Source organism: Procambarus clarkii, chromosome 17, assembly GCF_040958095.1.
Source record: "Procambarus clarkii isolate CNS0578487 chromosome 17, FALCON_Pclarkii_2.0, whole genome shotgun sequence".
In the NCBI taxonomy this organism is placed as follows: Eukaryota; Metazoa; Arthropoda; class Malacostraca; order Decapoda; family Cambaridae; genus Procambarus; species Procambarus clarkii.
Genome location: NC_091166.1, coordinates 3,700,553 through 3,707,812, shown reverse-complemented (window position 1 = coordinate 3,707,812; position 7,260 = coordinate 3,700,553).

The window sequence follows — 7,260 nt, the reverse complement described above, 5'->3', positions numbered from 1 at the left end:
GTGGTGTGGAAAAAAAAAATAGTAGTTAGTAAACAGTTGATTGACAGTTGAGAGGCGGGCCGAAAGAGCAAAGCTCAACCCCCGCAAAAACACAACTAGTAAACACACACACTCACACACACTCACACTCACACTCACACTCTCTGCTGAAGACGGGGGCGAGTTCTTGATTAAAATGGGCTTAATCATATTATTTTTTAATCAATAGATTGATATTCAAGTACTCAAGAACTGGGGAAAGATTAGCTCGTTGTTCAAAGTAACACAAGCGAATTTCTTATTTCCGCTTTAGCTTTGGGGGGTATGATAGCAGTGTTGGAAACATCTAACACTTTATTACTAATATTCAGTACCTTAAACTATTCGTTTACTGTAATATATTTTTACTAACACTAACCAGTAGAGTAGTGAAATTAACATCATTTAATTAACTCATATTAACGCCTCATTTCCCCAGAAATTCTAGTCACGTGTTGCATCAGATCACAAGACAAAAGGGAAAATATTTACATTCATGAACTATATTAAATTCTCCCTATTTCACATTCTTTAATGAGTATTATTATTTAATAACTCTCTTGCATAAATATACTTCGTGAATTAAAGCAGATAATACGTTTATATTCGTTTATATAGTATTGTTTATTATCTGGTAATAATTCTTACAATTACGAATTGATATTCCAGCTCATTCACATGAATTTATATCCAGCACTCTCATTTTGAACAACGTTCGTTTAATTATTAAGAAATGAGAATTTGAACATTTTCAAATAAGACAAATTAATTCTCTAATTCCTGGTAGCCTTTAGTTCCTATAAACCGGGATAGTAATTAAATCATAGATAATATTAAGTGCGCCATAGCACGACTGGGCATGCAGGAGCCACCTGGGAAGGAGGAAGGACTGGTAAGCGAAGCCATTAAGCTAGAGATTGTCTGGAAGGTGTTCAAATTGCTGCCTCATCAACCCACCATCCGTTACACTACAGACGCTAGGAGGACGAGACTGCTTCATCATATCATAGACATCAGTATCGGCAAATCTACAAGTCCATTTCCCTTGTTTTTTGTGATCACATTTAACATAATAGGGACGACGATTTGTCGTTATGCTGCACGCCCATTAAAAATAACCAGGAAGTGTATTTACAAGGCTTTACCACATCTAATTTAGAAAGTAAAGTAATTATCAAAAGAAGACACCAAACCGGGAAGGCTATGTAGCACCATCAAAGTGCGAAATAATGAGAGGGCGCTAAATATCACCAAGAATGCCAATACGAGAACAAAAACGCATAAGGCGAACGATATCAAAAGTATCAGATTCACCTAGAATTCTATCGAGGGACAGGTGACCGCGGGGGACGGTCGGAAAGTAAGACACACGCTCCTCCTGGAAGTCAAGACATTCAACAAGGATATGCACAACTGTAAGAGGGACAATGAAGTTTGGACAATAAGGAGCAGGGCGGCGCTCCATTAAGTGACCGTGGGTTAAGCGAGTATGGCCAATCTGGAGCCTTGCTAAAGCAGTTTCCCACCGCCAGTTACGGTGGTAGGAGGAAGGCCACGGAGACACACTACGCTGAGAGTACGCAGCTTGTTACTAACTACAGAGGATCAACAACCCTGTCAACGGGCAAGGATGGAGGAATGAATAACAGGATAAAAGTCGGAATAAGGAATACCTTTACGGGAGATGGGACAAGAACAGATAGCTTCCTTAGCGGCAGGATGCGCACGCTCATATATACACCAATATGGCTGGGAACCCAGCATCTAATTTAGAAATATGTGGTATTATAACTCTCTAGGTGATTTCTACATACTACTCACCTTTAGCTTGGAATTGCTGATAAAAAGGAATATATGATGCTGCCTCGATCAAGTGTTCCCAGGATAGCCTGATGAAACAAGTTTTTCGTGACGAATATAGCCCAATGCATGCTAGCTTTCCTTCATACTGTTAAGCTGTTATTTCGTTCTTGTAGTTTGTAGAATATTATATTTTATTAATCCAAAGATTTTAAATAATCTCCAATATTTCATGTGTGTTAACGTTAATTTATTTGTACTTGAAATGCTTTAATTTATCTGTACTAATCAAACCCCTCAGTGTGTGGATGGATTTAGCTTCGTAATTTATAATGACTACAGTTTATTTATTATACAGTAAGATTTCCATCATACTTATATAAGAGATCCATAAGCACTGGTTCTTCAAATATTTCCTTTTCTTAATGATGGTCCTCGAAAGATTTCATGAGATTTATTACCAATATCTTGGAGCCAATTCCCCACAAGCAGAACGTATAAACATAGCTCTCTCTGAAGAGAGAAACATGTTCAAGGGTATCGTAACCACATCACATATTATAAATATATTTTGGCAATTTTTTCATAAAAAATTGAATGATGCAGGAAACGCTCGAAAGTATTGTTCACTTAACTTTATGATGATTAAATTAAAAATTAACATTTTCATATAAACATTGTATCTGAAATACCTGCAATCTTTGACTCTGTCCCTTGGGGACATCCTGGCTGCCTCAAGGTCAGGTAACCTTATGACTGCGAGTAGATATTTTGGTGACAGATAGCCCCACCTATGTATGTAGATCAGATAAGAAAATCAGAAGCGGGGAGCCACATAGTGCCACTCCATATTAGGTCACCCAAGGTGTGAGTGGTAGCAGTCGAAAAAACAGTGAAGATAGGTATCTATTATGTACCACTATGATCATGTTCATTTATACAGTAAAGTATGACAATATATTTAAGTAAAAATGAATTTATTTGTATAATAAACACTCGTGGGTGAGTGCCAGTTATGCCCCCCACATTCCTCTATGGGGCAGGTGTAAAACAGGTTCCTCCCGGTGAGGGTGGTCGCCCGTACCCTTCCTCGCACCTAATGGCCTTGACTTTACCGTAACAGAGTTCCACACCCAGCGGAGGTCGAGTGGGTCTTATATAGGGGTATTAAATTATAAATCTCCTCCAGGGGTTAAAAAAAATCAAAGAATTTATTAATGTTTTATTAGGTAAAAATCACAAATGATGTATAAGAAGTTAATTATGACCCCTATCCCTCTCCCCCCTCCACCTCCCCTTCCTCATCTGAGTAGAATTCTGACGTCTCCCCATCCGTGGTGAGTGGGGGGAGGTCTTGACCCCCTCCCCCCTCTTTGGTGGAGCTTTTTTTTTGGGGTGGTGGCTGTTGCCTTTTGGACGACTTTCCTTCTGACTCTCATCTGAAGTGTTCTGGAAAGAGATGGGGAAAATAATTTATAGGACTATATCTTTTATTTGAAAAATATTCTATTTCCTCTAAGAACAGTTAGTACATACCTCTCCCCCTGCAGGAGCGACCTTGTGTCCTCTACAGCAGGCATCATCAATTAGGGTACGTAACAGCATCTTGTTTGGGGCAGACCTTCCTCGTAGAATTACTACTCTACAAATGTGGACAGGTCCTAAGAATTGCACTGAAAAAAAAGAAGAGGTAAAATAGAGGTTGAGCAAACTTTCTATTGTGGGAAAAAAATAAATCTTTACCAGAAAGTGAGGGTAATACTAACCAGGCCCTTCAAGGACTTCAATCTTCCCTGCGTGTGTTTCTGGGGAGACGCCTTCCATTTGTAGGATAAGGGGGATGGGGGTCTTCTAGGGAGGTTGTGGGGTGAGAGGGTTTTATATGGGGGTAATCCCCCTGTTAGGTGGGTTGCCTAGCTAACAAAAATATTCTCTACACCACCTATAAGAACCAACCCTTACTCCTCTACAAAATGTCCTAACACAGTGATGTTTCATAGGAAAATATCGTCTCGCATAAGCGAGGGCTCGTTTATCATTTAATTTTAAACTAACGCTTGAAAATACATTATGTAAGTAATGTACTGTTGAAGGCAACCCCAGGTGACTCACCCTATGGACGAACATTACGCAATACAGTCCACAAGCAAGGGTAAAATCACTCTGGAGTCTGTAGCACATTCCAAACACCTTTGTTATTGTGTTAGTTTTAATAAATCCTTGAAAATAATGTCCATAAGTAACCGCCGACATTGCATAACTATCGAAAAAAAACATTCGATGTTTAACTTTATCAACATAAATAGCTACCCAATGTCCCATAGTTAATCTGCTATGTGATGGTAAAATATTAGTTATGAGAACAATAGGTTTTCTTGATGAGATATTTAAATGTTCTATTTCATCAGCATTATAACAACCTAGGTAGAGTGCTCGATCCCCTAGATTATTTTTTAAATTAATATTTATATCATTACAATTCATTATGTTTTTAAGCTCGCACGTCACACAGAACAGTTCTCTGTCCGTCGATGGATAGTACCCCGGTCGTTTCCCCAAACAGTAAAACCAGCCTGTTATATGTAACACCGCCAAACTCAAGCTCCATACGCAAGTTGCCAGATTTCTCCACAGGGAGGGAATCCTTTGTTTGAATGGTGGTTAAGTCAAAGGCGAATATCGATCTTCCCTTATTAAAAGTGTCATAGGCTAGAAGTGAATCACGCTCTAAGCCTAATGTCTTCAAAGTTTCGTAATAAAGGCGGGCATAATGATTGTCGAAATCACCACCAATTCGGTAAATTGCATTATTGTTCAAATACATGGCGATATTTTTCAGTTTTGCATTTTCAAAATATAATCCATTACCTTGGTGAAGGCCAGCGAAATAATTCATTGGCACAATTACCATGAATATCCTGTGAGGAATTACTTGCGCCCAAGGCTGATCAATTAAGAGACTAGTTTGATTCCCTGCTAGGACATATGTTTTAGAAATGGTTTTATTGAAAGTATAGCTTATGGGGTCGGGGGATGCTAACAGTGAGCTGTTTAAGGCTAGGTAAGCACTTGGGTAGGGGAACACTCGTGTTACCCACAACTTAGCATAATCCATATGCAGCCGATACTTAGAGCCATCGTCCACACTTGTATTTAGCACCCAAGCATGTGGGGAGAGCTCCAATCTTAGGCGCACATCTATATTATCTAATATGTATTGGTCTAGGGTTGTTACGTCCAATAGTAGGGGAAAACACATTGACAATCCTTTACCTTTTAAATCGGTCATAAATTTTTTATCCTTGGCGGTTGCCCCAGTAAAAAATGTATTAGTAAATTCGTTAGGGATTACACCATCATCACTCCAGTCCCTACGAAAGGCTCCAATCCTCCCCAAGGAAGACATTTTTGATGGAGGCATGGAGGTAATTAATTTAATAAACGACCAATAATTAAAATTAGAATTTGTTTCAACTACCTGCTCTCCTAAAAACACCTGAACACCTTTAAACATGGTATTTGACAACCCATTAACAAATTCCACATGGTCATCCTCTTCCAATTTTGTGGTATCGTCATCTTTCGTTAAAGATACCTTAAAATCTATAACAATATTAGCTAGATCTAAGAAGGCGCCCTGGGTTCCGGGGATGCGGAATTCTAAGTAATTATCCCGCAAACGTTGATTAATAGGGAGGTTAACAGGTAGAATGTCTATTTGCTGTGTGGAGGCAATTGAACTCTCCACATTACGTATTCTGTTACTTCTAGGAAATTGGTCAATAATACTGGAAGTATAATATTCTACAGGGATTTTCAACCCAGCTCCACTAGCCTCCGCCATGATCTCCTCCGAAAGGTGAAGTATGACTGCTTACTGTAGTGAAAATACATCATTTTTATACCAAGGGCTCGTTTACATTTATTATTTTTATTTTTTCTTCTCCTAGAGAGTCTTTTAATTTTCCCGCCTGCTACCAATTTCTTCCCCACAGTCTTAAGAGCATCAATACCGTGAGTTCTCAGAGCGCTCTTTACATCCCGTCTACCACTGGTTAAATCACCAAGAACATTTTTCCCAAAATCGATAGCAGTCGGCGTTACAGTTTTCATGAAAAATGGTATGGCTCGTCGAGCCAAGCCGGCTAAGGTCCCAAAAAAACCACCACCAGATCTGAGATAAGGCGCTTGGAATGTGCGTATGTCATTCATCGCTCCCCCCCTCACCCCGTATCTCCCAGAGAGGGGGGAGAAGATCTCCCCATACTCCTTCTGGGAGGGTGTGTGGAAAGGTACTCGCATCCCGACTCCTCTTCTTATAATAACCGATGATGTGGGTAAACACTTCTATATATATATATATATTATATATATATATATATAATTTATATTTATATAGATTATATTGTTATACCTTAGGGCGGAGGTGTAAGACTACCGTAACCGACTCCCATCTTCAAAACTAACCTTTCGCCCAAACTGATCTGTTATCTTAATACTCACCTTCTCCAACGTGTTAGTATTTAATGTCTTGTACACTAGGGGATGAGCCCCTCTAGAATAAGAGTCATGATAATTGATTGCATCTAAGATATTTACAATTTGTCCCCGTAACGATCCGGCTCGATGACGTCACTATAAATGAGTAAATAGTCACAACCTCCGTCATTGTCTGGGGGAATGAGGCCACGATCTTGAGGCTGCTGTAATGTCATCTGATTTTGCCTGATAAATGGTGTATTTGCGACTGCTGTCAAAACCAAGTACATTAGCTATTCTGTGTTTAAATTGAAGACTAAGAGAATATAAGGAACCAGTGCCTTCATTGTTAGAGTGGAGGATAGTAATACTCGCTCTAAGGATTGATCATAGGTGAGGATTGGTTCTCTTTCTGAGAAGTATATTTTGAAATCACCTCGGAAGCTAAGCTTCATGTCGGTGATTATTTGTCGGCTAAGCTCACTCGTGATGAATGTGATGTTTCTGGATAATATGTTGGTTTTGGGGAGTGAAGGTGTAGATGAGATGTTCTGGGCTTTTAGAAAGAGTTCCTCGCTTAAAAGTAGCATAGACGTCTATACCAGACTCCCCTCATCCTTGATGATAGCGTTAATTCGTCTGGGTAGGAGTATGTTGACTAAGGCCACTTCATGTTTAATGGAAGGGTTTAAATGTAGAGTGGGGATGGTGTTTGTAAATGCTGAACTTGTGTTGTTGTATATATCTTCTTGGTCGAGGCTAGTGAGGTATATGTAGTGTTCCTCGTCCATTGTTAAGTTATGTACTGACTGGGGTGGGAATAAAACATCATTACTTATATTTTATTTTATTAATCTACTAAGGAAATATTACTTTTAAAAGAACTACAACAGGGGGACTACATTTTGTTCCCCCATAACAAATTACATATAAAGAGCAGCAGCTGTTGGTACTGCTGTCGTC